This window comes from Budorcas taxicolor, chromosome 5, assembly GCF_023091745.1.
Source record: "Budorcas taxicolor isolate Tak-1 chromosome 5, Takin1.1, whole genome shotgun sequence".
NCBI lineage: Eukaryota > Metazoa > Chordata > Mammalia > Artiodactyla > Bovidae > Budorcas > Budorcas taxicolor.
The window spans coordinates 122,879,081-122,895,379 of NC_068914.1; the positions used below are offsets into that span (position 1 = coordinate 122,879,081).

Genomic DNA, 16,299 nt, shown 5'->3' on the forward strand with positions numbered 1-16,299 from the left:
ACCAGATAAAGAATTCAAAGCATTAGTAGTAAGAATAGTGATTGAATTTAGGAAAAGAATAAATAAACAAAATGAGGATTTAATAAGGAGCTAGACAATATGAAAAGTATCAGCCAGAGCTGAAGAATACAATAACTGAAATAAAAAACACGCTAGAAGGAGTTAACAGCAGAATAGGTGATACAGAAGAACACGTGTGATTGAAAAGATAGAATAATGGAAATCACTCAATTAGAATAGCAAAAAGAAAAACAAAAAATGAGAACAGTTTAAGGAACATTTAGTATTCTAACATTTGCATTATAGTGGCTCCATATGGAAAAGAGAGAGAAAAGAGTAAAAAATGTATTTGATGAAACTATGGCTGAAAAATTCACAAAATTGAAGGAAGAAGCAGATTTCCAGGTACAGGAAGAACAAAGAATCCCAAATAAGATAAACCCAAGGAGATCCACATGAAGACATGTCATAATTAAAATGGCAAAATTAAAGATAAGGAAAGAATTCTATGGACAGCAAGAGAAAAACAAAGAGTCACATACAAGGTAAACCCCAAAGGGTATCAGATGACTTTTCTGCAGGAGATTTGCAGGCCAGAAGAGAGTAGCACGATGTATTTAAAGTGCTGAAAGGGTAAAAAACCTAAGACCTAGAATATCTTACCCCTCAAGATTATCATTCAGAATTCAAGGACACAAAAAAGAGCTTCTCATACAGGCAAAAACTAAAATAACTTATCACCACTAACAGAGATCAAATTGCCAACATCTGCTGGATCATGGAAAAAGCAAGAGATTTCCAGAAAAAAATCTATTTCTGCTTTATTGACTATGCCAAAGCCTTTGACTGTGTGGATCACAACAAACTATGGAAACTTCTGAAAGAGATGGGAATATCAGACCATCTGACCTGCCTCTTGAGAAACCTATATGCAGGTCAGGAAGCAACAGTTAGAACTGGATGTGGAACAACAGACTGGTTCAAAATAGGAAAAGGAGTATGTCAAGTCTGTATATTGTCACCCTGCTTATTTAACTTCTATGCAGAGTACATCATGAGAAACACTGGGCTGGATGAAGCACAAGCTGGAATCAGGATTGCTGGAAGAAATATCAATCACCTCAGATATGCAGATGACACCACCCTTATGGCAGAAAGTGAAGATGAACTAAAAAGCCTCTTGATGAAAGTGAAAGTGGAGAGCGAAAAAGTTGGCCTAAAGCTCAACATTCAGAAAACGAAGATCATGGCATCTGGTCCCATCACTTCATGGGAAATAGATGGGGAAACAGTGGAAACAGTGGCTGACTTGATTTTTCTGGGCTCCAAAATCACTGCAGATGGTGATTGTAGCTATGAAATTAAAAGACACTTACTCGTTGGAAGGAAAGTTATGACCAACCTAGATAGCATATTCAAAAGCAGAGACATTACTTTGTCAACAAAGGTCCGTCTAGTCAAGGATATGGTTTTTCCAGTGGTCGTGTATGCATGTGAGAATTGGACTATAAAGAAAGCTGAGCACCAAAGAATTGATGCTTTTGAACTGTGGTGTTGGAGAAGACTCTTGAGAGTCCCTTGGACTGCAAGGAGATCTAACCAGTCAATCCTAAAGGCAATCAGTCCTGGGTGTTCATTGAAGGGATTGATGTTGAAGCTGAAAAGCCAATACTTTGGCCACCTGATGTGAAGTGCTGAGTCATTTGAAAAGACCCTCATGCTGGGAAAGAGTGAGGGCAGGAGGATAAAGGGAAGACAGAGGATGAGACGGTTGGATGGCATTACCGACTCAATGGACATGGGTTTGGGTGGACTCCAAGAGCTGGTGATGGACAGGGAGGCCTGTTGTGCTGCAGTCTATGGGGTTGCAAAGAGTCAGACATGACTGAGCAACTGAACAACAACAATGACCATAACCAGTGGTTTCTGAGTTTTGAGAATCACCTCCTGTGCTTGTTGTGAAGCAGGTCCCCTGAGGTATCCTCTATAAATTTTCACTTGATGGAGCTAGAGGCGGCCCAGAGATCTAAAAGTTTTACGGCAGGATGCAGAGAGCTAACTGCCATGCTTTCCAGCTGAACCCAGCTCTCTGGTAACTGAATATCCACTTGCAATTTAAGCTAAAATCCAGGGAAGAAAAAATTGAAATGTAGGCCTTCATCAATTGTTTCTGGTGTCTCAAAAGATGGGTTCTATAATACTTTCTCAGTGAGTTTTCACAGCCCAATACTAAACATGCAGCCCTTTCTTCTTTCTGTAAAGTTACTGGTCTTTCTTCTTTCCCACCTCTTGTCATAATCTTAGTTCAAATCTTGTAAGTGGTTTCCAGAGTCATCTTAGATCACTCAACCAATAAATAAAATCATCATTTTTTTGTGTGTTTTTTTTCTAAACTAAGTCCCTCTGGCTCTTTGTCATTCTGGTTGCTCTTATGTATTCCCTCTAGTACCAAGAACAAATAAGCAAATCATGACTACTTCACGTCTGTGAAGTACCAAAGGAAGTGATTCACAGGAAAAAATGTGCTAGTGCAAATATTGAAAAAGCAAGAGAGTTCCAGAAAAACACCTATTTCTGCTTTATTGACTATGCCAAAGCCTTTGACTGTGTGGATCACAACAAACTGTGGAAAATTCTGAAAGAGATGGGCATACCAGACCACCTGACCTGCCTCTTGAGAAACCTGTATGCAGGTCAGGAAGCAACAGTTAGAACTGGACATGGGTGCTCGCTTCGGCAGCACATATACTAAAATTGGAACGATACAGGGAAGATTAGCATGGCCTCTGCGCAAGGATGACATGCAAATTCATGAAGTGTTCCATATTTTTAGAATTCAGCACCACCAAATCAGCTCTCCAACAAATGCTAAAGGATATTCTCTAGACAGGAAACACAAAAAGGGTATATAAACTCAAACCCAAAACAATAAAGTAAATGGCAATGGGATTATACATACCAATAATTACCTTAAACATAAATGGGTTGAACGCCCCAACCAAAAGAAAAAGACTGGCTGAATGGATACAAAAACAAGACCCCTATATAAGCTATCTACAAGAGACCCACCTCAAAACAGGGGGCACATACAGACTGAAAGTGAAGGACTGGAAAAAGATAGTCCACGCAAATAGAGACCAAAAGAAAGCAGAAGTAGCAATACTCATATCCGATAAAATAGACTTTAAAACAAAGGCTGTGAAAAGAGACAAAGAAGGACACTACATAATGATCAAAGGATCAATCCAAGAAGAAGATATAACAATTATAAATATATATGCACCCAACATAGGAGCACCACAATATGTAAGACAAATGCTAACAAGTATGAAAGGGGAAATTAACAATAACACAATAATAGTGGGAGACTTTAATACCCCACTCACATCTATGGATAGATCAACTAAACAGAAAATTAACAAGGAAATGCAAACTTTAAATGATACCATAGACCAGTTAGACCTAACTGATATCTATAAGACATTTCACCCCAAAACAATGAATTTCACCTTTTTCTCAAGTGTGCACAGAAACTTCTCCAGGATAGATCACATCCTGGGCCATAAATCTAGCCTTGGTAAATTAAAAAAAAATTGAAATCATTCCAAGCATCTTTTCTGACCACAATGCAGTAAGATTAGATCTCAATTACAGGAGAAAAACTATTAAAAATTCCAACATATGGAGGCTGAACAACACGCTTCTGAATAACCAACAAATCACAGAAGAAGTCAAAAAAGAAATCAAAATATGCATAGAAATGAATGAAAATGAAAACACAACAACCCAAAACCTGTGGGACACTGTAAAAGCAGTGCTAAGGGGAAGATTCATAGCAATACAGGCACACCTCAAGAAACAAGAAAAAAGTCAAATAAATAACCTAACCCTACACCTAAAGCAACTAGAAAAGGAAGAATTGGAGAACCCCAGAGTTAGTAGAAGGAAAGAAATCTTAAAAATTAGGGCAGAAATAAATGCAAAAAACCCCAAAACAGACCATAGCAAAACTCAACAAAGCCAAAAGCTGGTTCTTTGAAAGGATAAATAAAATTGACAAATCATTAGCCAGACTCATCAAGAAACAAAGGGAAAAAAAATCAAATCAATAAAATTAGAAATGAAAAAGGAGAGATCACAACAGACAACATAGAAATACAAAGGATCATAAGAGGCTACTATCAGCAATTATATGCCAATAAAATGGACAACTTGGAAGAAATGGACAAATTCTTAGAAAAGTACAACTTTCCAAAACTGAACCAGGAAGAAATAGAAAATCTTAACAGACCCATCACAAGCACGGAAATTGAAACTAATCAGAAATCTTCCAGCAAACAAAATCCAGGTCCAGATGGCTTCACAGTTGAATTCTACCAAAACTTTAGAGAAGAGCTAACACCTATCCTACTCAAACTCTTCCAGAAAATTGCAGAGGAAGGTAAACTTCCAAACTCATTCTATGAGGCCACCATCACACTAATACCAAAACCTGACAAAGATGCCACAAAAAAGAAAACTACAGGCCAATATCACTGATGAACATAGATGCAAAAATCCTTAACAAAATTCTAGCAATCAGAATCCAACAACACATTAAAAAGATCATATACCATGACCAAGTGGGCTTTATCCCAGGGATGCAAGGATTCTTCAGTATCCGCAAATCAATCAATGTAATACACCACATTAACAAATTGAAAAATAAAAACCATTTGATTATCTCAATAGATGCAGAGAAGGCCTTTGCCAAAATTCAACATCCATTTATGATAAAAACTCTCCAGAAAGCAGGAATAGAAGGAACATACCTCAACATAATAAAAGCTATATATGATAAACACACAGCAAACATTATCCTCAATGGTGAAAAATTGAAAGCATTTCCCCTAAAGTCAGGAACAAGACCAGGGTGGCCACTTTCACCACTACTATTCAACATAGTTCTGGAAGTTTTGGCCATAGCATCAGAGCAGAAAAAGAAATAAAGGAATCCAAATTGGAAAAGAAGAAGCAAATCTCTCACTGTTTGCAGATGACATGGTCCTCTACATAGAAAACCCTGAAGACTCCACCAGAAAATTACTAGAGCTAATCAATGAATATAGTAAATTTGTGGAATATAAAATCAACACACAGAAATCTCTTGTATTCCTACACACTAATAATGAGAAAGTAGAAAGAGAAATTAAGGAAACAGTTCCATTCACCATTGCAACGAAAAGAATAAAATACTTAGGAATATATCTACCTAAAGAAACTAAAGACCTATATATAGAAAACTATAAAACACTGGTGAAAGAAATAGAAAAGGACACTAATAAATGGAGAAATATACCATGTTCATGGATCAGAAGAATCAATATAGTGAAAATGAGTATACTACCCAAAGCAATCTATAGATTCAATGCACTCCCTATCAAGCTACCAACGGTATTTTTCACAGAGCTAGAACAAATAATTTCACAATTTGTATGGAAATACAAAAAACCTTGAATAGCCAAAGCAATCTTGAGAAAGAAGAATGGAACTGGAGGAATCAACCTGACTGACTTCAGGCTCTACTACAAAGCCACAGTCATCAGGACAGTATGGTACTGGCATAAAAACAGAAATATAGATCAATGGAACAAAATAGAAAGCCCAGAGATAAATCCATGCACCTATGGACACCTTATCTTTGACAAAGGAGGCAAGAATATACAATGGAGTAAAGACAATCTCTTTAACAAGTGGTGCTGGGAAAATTGGTCAACCACTTATAAAAGAATGAAACTAGAACACTTTCTAACACCATACACAAAAATAAACTCAAAATAGATTAAAGATCTAAACATAAGAGCAGAAACTATAAAACTCCTAGAAGAGAACTTGGGCAAAACACTCTCCGACATACATCACAGCAGGAACCTCTCTGACCCACCTCCCAGAATATTGGAAATAAAAGCAAAAATAAACAAATGGGACCTAATTAAACTTAAAAGCTTCTGCACAACAAAGGAAACTATAAGCAAGGTGAAAAGACAGCCTTCGGAATAGGAGGAAATAATAGCAAATGAAGCAACTGACAAACAACTAATCTCAAAAATATACAAGCAACTCCTTCAGCTCAGTTCCAGAAAAATAAACGACCCAATCAAAAAATGGGCCAAAGAACTAGACAGACATTTCTCCAAAGAAGACATACAGATGGCTAACAAACACATGAAAAGATGCTCAACATCACTGATTATCAGAGAAATGCAAATCAAAACCACAATGAGGTACTATTTCATGCCAGTCAGAATGGCTGCTATCCAAAAGTCTACAAGCAATAAATGCTGGAGAGGGTGTGGAGAAAAGGGAACCCTCTTACACTGTTGGTGGGAATGCAAACTAGTACAGCCACTATGGAGAACAGTGTGGAGATTCCTTAAAAAACTGGAAATAGAACTGCCTTATGACCCAGCAATCCCACTGCTGGGTATACACACCAAGGAAATCAGAACTGAAAGAGACTCACATTCATCGCAGCACTGTTTATAATAGCCAGGACATGGACGCAACCTAGATGTCCATCAGGAGATGAATGGATGAGAAAGCTGTGGTACATATACACAATGGAGTATTACTCAGCCATTAAAAAGAATGCATTTGAATCAGTTCTAATGAGGTGGATGAAACTGGAGCCTATTATACAGAGTGAAGTAAGCCAGAAAGAAAAACACCAATACAGTATACTAACACACAAATATATATATGGAATTTAGAAAGATGGCAATGATAACCCTGTATGGAAGACAACAAAAGAGACACAGATGTATAGAACAGTCTTTTGGACTCTGTGGGAGAGGAAGATGGTGGGATGATTTGGGAGAATGGCATTGAAACATGTATAATATCATATATGAAACGAGTCGCCAGCCCAGGTTCAATGCATGATACTGGATGCTTGTGGCTGGTGCACTGGGATGACCCAGAGGGATGGTATGGGGAGGGAGGAAGGAGAGGCATTCAGGATGGGGAACATGTGTGTGTCTGTGGTGGATACAGGTTTATGTATGGTAAAACCAGTACAATATTGTAAAGTAATTAACCTCCAACTAAAATAAATTTATTAAAAAAAAAAAAAGAAAGAACTGGACATGGAACAACAGACTGGTTCCAAATAGGAAAAGGAATACATCAAGTCTGTATATTGTCACCCTGCTTATTCACCTTCTATGCCTAGTACATCATGAGAAACACTGGGCTGGATAAAGCACAAGCTGGAATCAGGATTGTCTGGAGAAATATCAATAACCTCAGATATGCAGATGACACCACCCTTATGGCAGAAAGTGAAGAAGAAATCAAGAGCCTCTTGATGAAAGTGAAAGAGGAGAGTCAAAAAGTTGGCTTAAAGCTCAACATTCAGAAAACTAAGATCATGGCATCTGGTCCCATCACTTCACAGAAAATAGATGGGGAAACAGTGGAAACAGTGGCTGACTTGATTTTTCTGGCCTCCACAATCATCGCAGATGGTGACTGCAGCCATGAAATCAAAAGATGCTTAGTCGTTGGAAGGAAAGTTATGAGCAATCTAGACAGCATATTAAAAAGCAGAGACATTATTTTGTCAACAAAGGTCCATCTAGTCAAGGCTATGGTTTTTCCAGAAGTCATGTATGGATGTGAGAGTTGTACTGTGAAGAAAGATGAGCACCAAAGAATTGATGCTTTTGAACTGTGGTGTTGGAGAAGACTCTTGAGAGTCCCTTGGACTGCAGTGAGATCCAACCAGTCCATCCTAAAGGAGATCAGTCCTGGGTGTTCATTGGAAGGATTGATGTTGAAGTTAAAACTTCGATACTTTGGCCACCTGATGTGAAGAGCTGACTCATTGGAAAAGATCCTGATGCCGGGAAAGATTGAGGGCAGGAGGAGAAGGGGATGACAGAGGATGAGATGGTTGGATGGCACAACCGGCTTGATGGGCATGGGTTTGGGTGGACTTTGGGAGTTGATGATGGACAGGGAGGCCTGGCATGCTGCGATTCATGGGGTTGCAAAGAGTCGGACACGACTGAGCGACTGAACTGAACTGAAGACAGTATTCCATGGCTACACCCCTCCTTTTTATTTTATTTTATTTTTTTTGTTTTACTTGAAATAAACATCAACACTCCTTAGAGAAGGCTATAATGGAAAACAGTTCACTAATAGAAGACTTGGAGAGAACCCCTCTGATTGTGGATTGACCTTGGCAGGTATGGTCAAATCTATATGATTAGGTATGATGACTCTTAGGTATGATGACTCTTAGGTATGATGACTTTAAGAAATTGCTACCCTGGTAACAGTATTTCTACCCCCTGCCCCTGGCCCCTTCCACATACCCCTCTGGAGAGTCTATACTAGGGCTGGTCAGCTTAGTCACTGTGAGGCCCAAGGTGGGGGTGAGGAGGTGTGTCTACTCTCAGCTCTCTCCCGAGTGAGCCATCTCCTAGAGCGAAGGTGCTTGTGGAAAACGTCCCAACTCCCCAGTCCTCTCCTCCCGAACCGCCCCAGGAGCTCAAAGAGGCACGGTACCAGGACCACGGAGCAGAGTGGGGTGGACAGTCTGGAGAGGAGGAAGGTGTGGAGGGGAAGGGGCAGCAAGATAGAGAAACTCTCCTCTAGCCAGACTCCCAACTTCTGTCACCAGCACGTTTGAAGGTGAGGATGCAGAGCGGCCGGTAGGACTTGTGGCTGGTGTTCTCGCCATTGCCTCCAGCCCGCAATCCCGGGACCGGTGCCGCTTTCCTCCCACGCCCCGCACCCTCGGCCCGCGCCCAGCTGGTCTGACGCTCCGCCCGCCGGCGCCGCCGTGAGGCGGCGAGAGTCCGCGCGCAGGTGGAGGGGTCGCGGCGCGGGGCTGTGCGGAATAGTGGGGAGGGGGCACCGGGATCCTGTACGCTGTGCCCAAGATGCTCTCTGCCCTCATCATTTCCCCATTAAGAGTCTGCTGTGGGGACCTTACTGGTGGGCACCTCCAGGCCCCGGCCCAGGACGGGCTTAGCAGGTGCGCACCCGGAACCCCCGCCCGCGCTCCGGGAGAGGCAAGTGGCCGCCGCCGCCCGGGTCGTCCCTGGCTTTTCAGCACCCCGGACAACAGCAGCGGCCTCCGGGCCACGTTCTCCCTCCGGCTCCGAGGTCCTGTCTGGTCTCCGCCTCCGCGGTCTGCTTCCCCGGCTTTCTGTCCCCACCGCCCCGCGTCCCGCGGTTGCAGCCTCGGAGCGCGGGTGGAAACTGCAGGGAAATGGAGCTTCGAAGCGTCCTTCTGAAAATCGAGAGAGGGTCTCCCTGAGGTGGGCTTCCTGCTCGCCCTGCCCGGGTTTGTTCAGAGACGCCACTGGCAGTTTTCCTTTACCGCCCATTGCTCTGCTCGCCTTTTTAAAGTCTCAGGTTCGATTTTTAGTTTGGGTTTGGGGCCTGTTGATTACTGAAATATTTTTCCTAATTTTATTTTCTAAAGTCTTGAGATGGTGAAGGAGAGGCAGAGCAAATTCATCTTCTTTTCCAAATGGATCACTTGGTTTTGCCACACATCAGTTTTCTGGTCTTTGCATCTGTTTGAACTGTTCCTGCCCTCATTATGCAAAGAACTGCTCAATTTCTCTAGCTAAACTTACCTGTCTGAATTTTCACAATGCCTTTCTTTTTCCTTCTTCCTCTGATTTTCCTATAACTTGAATGTTGGTGCATTTAATATTGTCCCCACAGTCTATGAGGCTATCCTCAATTCTTTTCATTCTTTTCCCTTTATTCTGCTCTTCAGCATTATTTCCACTATTCTATCTTCTAGCTCACTTATCCATTCTTCTGCCTCAGTTATTCTGCTATTGGTTCCTTCTAGAGTATTTTTAATTTCAGTAGTTTTGTTATTTATTTATCTCTGCTTGCTTATTCTTTATTTCTTCTATGTCCTTGGTGTTTTCTTAACTCTGTTAATTATTTCTTACATTCTCTCCATTCTAAGTCTTTGGAATATTTTAATATCATTATTCTGAATTCTCTTTCAAATAGATTGCTTATACCCTCTTCATTTATTTATTTGGTCTTGTGAATTTCTAACTTTTTCATTTGTGATGTATTTCTCTGTCTTTTCATTTTTTTTTTCTAACTTGCACCACTTAAGGTCTCCTTTTCCCAGACTTCAGGATTGTATTTTTTCTTCCTTTTGGGTTTTGACCCTGGAGGGAAAAGTTGGTGACTTGTGCCTGTGTTCTAGTGGGAGAAGATCAAGCAGATCAAGCTAGTAATTACAGAAATAATGGCACATATACATCCACTTCCATACACACAGTTATAACCAAAGTGTTCTAAAGAAAACAGTACAAGAGATTGACTTGGTGGACAAGGGAAACCAAAAGTGATATCACCCAGTTAAAAGCAGAGCTAACTAATGTTCAATCTGGAAAACTGAGCCTGAGCAGATTGCCAACTGGGGAATATAGCAAAGAGAGCACAACAATTTAACTTACATGGTGAAAAAAGAGAGTGAAGGAAAAAAAGGAGAAGAGAAAGAAAGAAAAAAAGAGGAGAAGGGAGAGAAAAGAGCAAAGGAAGGGGTGTGAGAGAGGGTAAAATAAAGGGAGAAAAGGAAAGATAAATAGACATACGTGAAAAAGATTTATATATTCAGGAATAGCTACAACTGGTAAAGAACTATAAAAAAGGCGGTAAAATACATCAAAAGCAAAATCAGAAAAATCACAAAAAAAAGAGTGAAAGAGAGAAAAAATATCTTGAAAAAGAGTTTTCTTTTTTTTTTTTAATAACAAGAGATAACAAAGAAGAAAACTCCACAGCATCACAAAAAGCTAATGTGAAGGTAGAAATATGTAGAGGGAATATACAGTGTGATTTATAAGAAAAAAAGTTCTCAATGTCATAGTTCTTCCTGTTGTGGAGTCTGCCCCTATGGATGTGGTTGGATTAGTGTCCTGTGATGTTTTCCTCGTTGGGAGAGCTAATGTCTGTGTTCTGGTTGATGGAGCTGGATCTCGTCTCTCTGAAGGGCAGTGCAGTGTTCAGTAGTAAGTTTTGGGGTGTCTGTTGGTTCAATATGTCTTTGGGCAGTCCTTCTGGCTTTGGCAGTGTTAGACATGTCTATTTCCACACCCACGTTGAAGTGACCCTCTTAGCATATCTTAATTGCCCCCTGGCCCCTACCTGTCCCTGGATTCTTTACCAGTGCTTCTGTTCCCCCATCCTGCCCTGCACTGAAGGCTGACGCTTGCTAGGTAGGGGCTTGTGTGGCTCTTTTCTTGGCCCCCCGGACCCTGCCCTCTGCATCACAGAGACTTGTATGAAATTCCTTCAGCCCCCTGAGCTCGCCCTGTATGTTACAGATCTTGTGTGCACTTGTCTTGGCTCCCTGGGCCTTCCTTGTATGTCACAGGACTTGTGTGTTCTACTTTTGGCTCCCTGGGCCTGCCCTCTGCACCACGGGGGTTGTGTGCACTGGAGAGGTTTTTATGCCATGCCTCTCTTAGCATCCCAGGCCTGCCCTCTGCACCACTGGGCTTCTGTGTGCTTCTCTTCATTCCCCAAGACTGCTATCTGGTCGGGGCCACAGTCTGTGAGCTGTTTATGGATTAAGAAGTATAGCTTTCTCTGTCTTCTGCCCTCTAAAGTCCCTACTTTGCCTGGCTTTCTGAGATTATGCAGTTCCTTCTTGGGCTCCTCTGTGAGGAGGGAGCTTCCCAGTGCATAGGAACTCTTCCTGCTTCACAGCGCCCTCTCTCCCTCAGTGCACAAGTTCCTATGCAGAAGTTCTCCATCTTTTCCCTTTTTATGTCTCCATCCTCTCTCCTACCTCATTCCAGGGAGCTTAGCCTGCCCCACTGGAAACCTGGGGTCTTCTGCTATCACCTACAGATTGCTTTGAAGGAGTTGTTCCATATCTTGATGAGTTTTTGATGTGTTTGTGGGGAGGCTGGTGATCTTCTCATCTTACTCTTCCACCATCTTCTTCTGCCCCCTTCTCCTGGGTTTGTCTTTGTAGGTCTTTTTTTTCTCTTCCTCTTTTGTTCTCTTCTCTTGTGTTTCTTACCTGGAGAATTTCCTTTAGCTCTTGTTGTAAAGCTGATGTGGTGGTGCTGAATTCTCTTAGCTTTTGCTGTTTGTAAACCTTTTGATTTCTCTGTTGAATCTGAGTGAGAACTTGCTAGGTAAGTGTTCTTGGTTGTAGATATTTTCTTTTATCACTTTAAATATATCATGCCATGTATTCATGTAAAATCATAGTTCCTCTTGCTTCTGATGTCTGCCCTCTGGTTAGTGAGGTTGGTCCAGAGACTTGTTTATCCCCTTGATACAGGGATTGACTGGTGCTGTGGTGACCAGAGTCTGCTCTGGAGATTGATTGAGTCCTTCCCTTTCTCTGTGATTGTCACTTCCCTGTCAAAGTTGGGGTCTACTCCCTAGTTGTTGGACTAGAGATGCCTAGATTTGTTTCTTAGCTGTGTTTCTGATCTGCAGTGTGAGGTAGTTGAGATTGGAGCACTCCCAGTGAGAGAAAAGCCTCTGAGTATTCCTCTTATGGAGCTGTTCACCTGTGAGTATACTCTGTTGTGTCTCCTTTTGTCCATTGTGTGGACTCATAAAGTAAACTGTCATTGGCACTGCTCTCAGTCCCAACTTAACTGTGGATGTGCTAGCAATCGTCCCCGGTGACTCTCAGGTGCTGTTTTCATCAGGCCATTGGTGCTGATTCACTGAGATCAGGTCCCAGGACTGCAGTAGTTGTGCACCTGGACCTGCTAATGGAGCTAGGGAGGTAGTTCGGACTCTTGCCTGGCCCAGTCCCTATGCGTATGTGCCCACAAAGCCCACAGTTCCTTAAGCCAGACCCATCTCCCAGTTCCCAAGTGCAGGAACACTTGTCCTTTTGGATATTTTGCAGGCACTGAATTTAGGGAGCTGCCGGTGAGGAGAGAGGCCCTGGCTTTTACAGGTCACTCAACAGTGGTGATTTGCTCCTGTGATGGCTTCCTCCACAAGCATTCTTACTTGTGGAACTCCTCACTCTCATCCCCTCAGACTGTCTCTTCACAGCCAACAGCAGTTCCCTCCCAAGGTCTGCTCTCCAAATCTCACCTTCCAGCGCCAGACCCTTGTGTGTTCTTGTAGACATCTGTCTCAGGTCAGAGTGTGCAGGGCTATGGCATGGACCACCTGTGTAGGTTTTTCTCTGTCCTGCCTGCCACAGACTGGCCACTGTGCTCTCCTCTGAGCCTCCTAGGCACCCTTATGTCCCTGCTGATCTCTGCATGGGAGAGAGGACTTCACTGAATGGGGGAACCTCTCCTTACCTTCAACTCCCCACCAGAAGTGTAGTCCCATCCTACTTCCTCTCCTCTTCCTTTTCCCTTCTTCCTTTCATCCTACCTGGTTATGTGGGGATCTCTCTTGTCCTTCTAGGTGCTTGAAGTCCTCCTCTAGTGTTCAGCAGGTCCTCTGTGAGAATTGTTCCATTTACAGATGTACTCTTGATGCATTTGTGGGGAGAGAACTCCACATCCTCCTACCCTTCTGCCATCTTGGAAAGTCCTTGATCAAAGACCTTGTGGCAATTTCTTAAAATAAGACATCAGTGAAATTTGCTGCTTTCATGAACTCCTCCTCATTTCTCTGTACCATGCAATGTTTTTGAGAACATTTTGCCCACAGTAAAATGTCTTTTAAAATTGGAATAAATTCTCCCAAATCCTGATGCTGCTTTATCAACTAAGTTTTTTTGAATATTAATTTTAACTATTTTGTTGTCATTTCAATAATCTTTATAGCATCTTTACCAGAAGTAGATTCTAACTCAAGAAAACACCTTTTTTTGCTCACTCATAAGAAGTAACTTCTTGTCTGTTCAACTTTTATCATGAGACTGCAGCAATTCAGTTACATCTTCAGAATCCACTTTTATTTCTTGCTATTTCTACCACATTTGTAATTACTTCCTTCACTGAAGTCTTGAACCCCTCAAAATCATACATGAGTATTAGAATTAACTTTTTCCAAACTTCCACTCATGTTGATATTTTTATTTCTTCCCATGAATCATGAATGTTCTTAATGAAATCTAGAATGGTGAATCATTTCTGAAGGTTTTCAATTTACTTTGCTCTGATCCATCAGAGGAATAACTACCTATGGCTGTTCTAACCTTACAAAATGTATTTCTTAAGTAATAAGCCTTGAAAGTTGAATTTGTTCCTTGATACATGGGCTACAAAATGGATGTTGTGTTAGCAGCCATGAAAACAATATTAATCTCATTATACATCTCCATCAGAGCTTTTGGGTGACCAGGTGCCTTGTCAATGAGCAGCAATATTTTGAAAGACATCTTTTTTCTGAGCAGCAGGCCCAACAGTGAGCTTAAGATATTCAGTAAATCATGTTGTATACAGATGTGATGTTATCCAGGCTTTATTATTACATTTATAGAGCACAGGCATAGGAATATATTTGACATAATTCTAAGGGCCTTAGGATTTTTGTTCTGGCAAAGGAGCATTGATTTTAACTTAGAATCACTAGCTGTATTAGCACCTAATAAGAGAGTTAGCCTATTGTTTGAAGGTTTGAAGCCAGGCATTGACTCTCTAGCTATGAGTCCTCAAAGGCTGTTTGCCTACTTTTAATATCTGTTGATTAGTACCAATTTTGTTAGCTAGATCTTCTGAATAAAGTGATACTCCAGTGAACACACAAATGATAAACAAGTGAAATAGCTTTGTTGCTGATATGGTGAAAGTTGTAGTGGTCTGGATAGAACATCAAACCAGCTGCAATATTCCTTTAAGTCAAACTTCAATTCGTACATAGCAAGACCTTGTTGCTGTTTGTTGTTTAGTCATTAAGTCATGTCTGACTCTTAGTGACCCCATAGAGTGCAGCATGCCCGGTTTCTCTGTCTCTCAGTATCTCCCAGAGTTTGCTCAAATTCATGTCCATTGAGTCAGTGATGCCATCCAACCATCTCATTCTCTGTCACCCCTTTGTCCTCCTGCCCTCAGTCTTTCCAAGGAAAGATTTTCTCAGGGTCTTTTCCAATGAAAAGGTGACCAAAGTATTGGAGCTTCAGGTGGCCAAAGTATTGGAACTTCAGCTTCATTATCAGTCCTTTCAGTGAATATTCAGGATTGATTTCCTTTAGGATTGACTAGTTGGATCACCTTGCAGTCCAAGGGAGTCTAACAGGTCTTCTCCAGCACCACAATTCAAAAGCATCAATTCTTCAATGCTCAGCCTTCTTCATGATCCAACTCTCACATCCATACATGACTACCAGAAAAGCCATAGCTTTGACTCTATGGACCTTTGTCAGCAGATTGATGTCTCTGCCTTTTAATATGCTTTTAGGTTTGTCACAGCTTTCCTTCCAAGGAGCAAGACCTTAACTCTCTTCAATTCTATAAAGGTTGAGAATGGTAAGGGTGCTGTAGCTGGGCCTCTTGCAGCAAACAGTTAGCAAAGTTTTGGATTCAAAGGCAGCTGCAGAAAAAGTTTGAAGCTAGCAGAGGTTGGTTCATGAGATTTAAGGAAAGAAGCTGTCACCATAACATAAAAGTGCAAGATGAAGCAGCAAGTGCTGATGTAAAAGCTGCAGCAAATTATTCAGAAGACCTAGCTAACAAAGGTTATCTATTTATTTATTTGGCTGTGCTGGGTCTTAGTGATTCATGTGGGATCTAGTTCCCTGACCAGGGATTGAACCCAGGCCCCCTGCATTGGTAGTGTGGAGTCTTAGCCACTGGACCACCAGGGAAGTCCCTAATACATTCTCATTTGATCTGTAGAGGCAGAAAAATGTTAGGTAGGTTGACTGAAAAAAAATGTCTAACTTGAGTGGTAAAAAACAGTCATGGCCCCTCAAGCAATTTCCTCACTTGACAGTTTATAAACTCAGAACTCTTTGAATGAGGGGAGAGGCAGGATCTTCTTGAAGATGGATCTTGGTACATTGCCAAAACATACACTGTTGATCTTTCTCCCAGCCCTCCCCAAAAAGACCTACAGGGTAAATGTACACTGAGGAAAAGGAAATAGTGAGAGCTTTGGAAGACTTCTAGACACTAATTTTGAAATGACACTAATTCCAGGAAATCCCCCTAAAATATCACTGTGGTTTATCTGTTGCATGGACTATGTAGTTCATGTGATCAATGAAGTTTTAGCTCATGTCTTTCTCACAGTGGGACCAGTGGGTCCTCAAAACTGTCCTGTAGTTATTTCTGAGGTCAAGAATGGATAGTGTAATAAATACACTCAGCAACTGGCCGAATCCTC

At 41.4% G+C, this 16,299-nt stretch overlaps 1 non-coding gene across 1 annotated transcript; it reads left to right on the plus strand.

The window, feature by feature from the left end:
• Nucleotides 1-2,724: 2,724 nt before the first annotated feature.
• LOC128049073 (U6 spliceosomal RNA) lies at nt 2,725-2,831 on the plus strand. Its single transcript, XR_008199446.1, has one exon. It is a non-coding gene; the product is annotated as a U6 spliceosomal RNA (small nuclear RNA).
• Nucleotides 2,832-16,299: the final 13,468 nt, after the last annotated feature.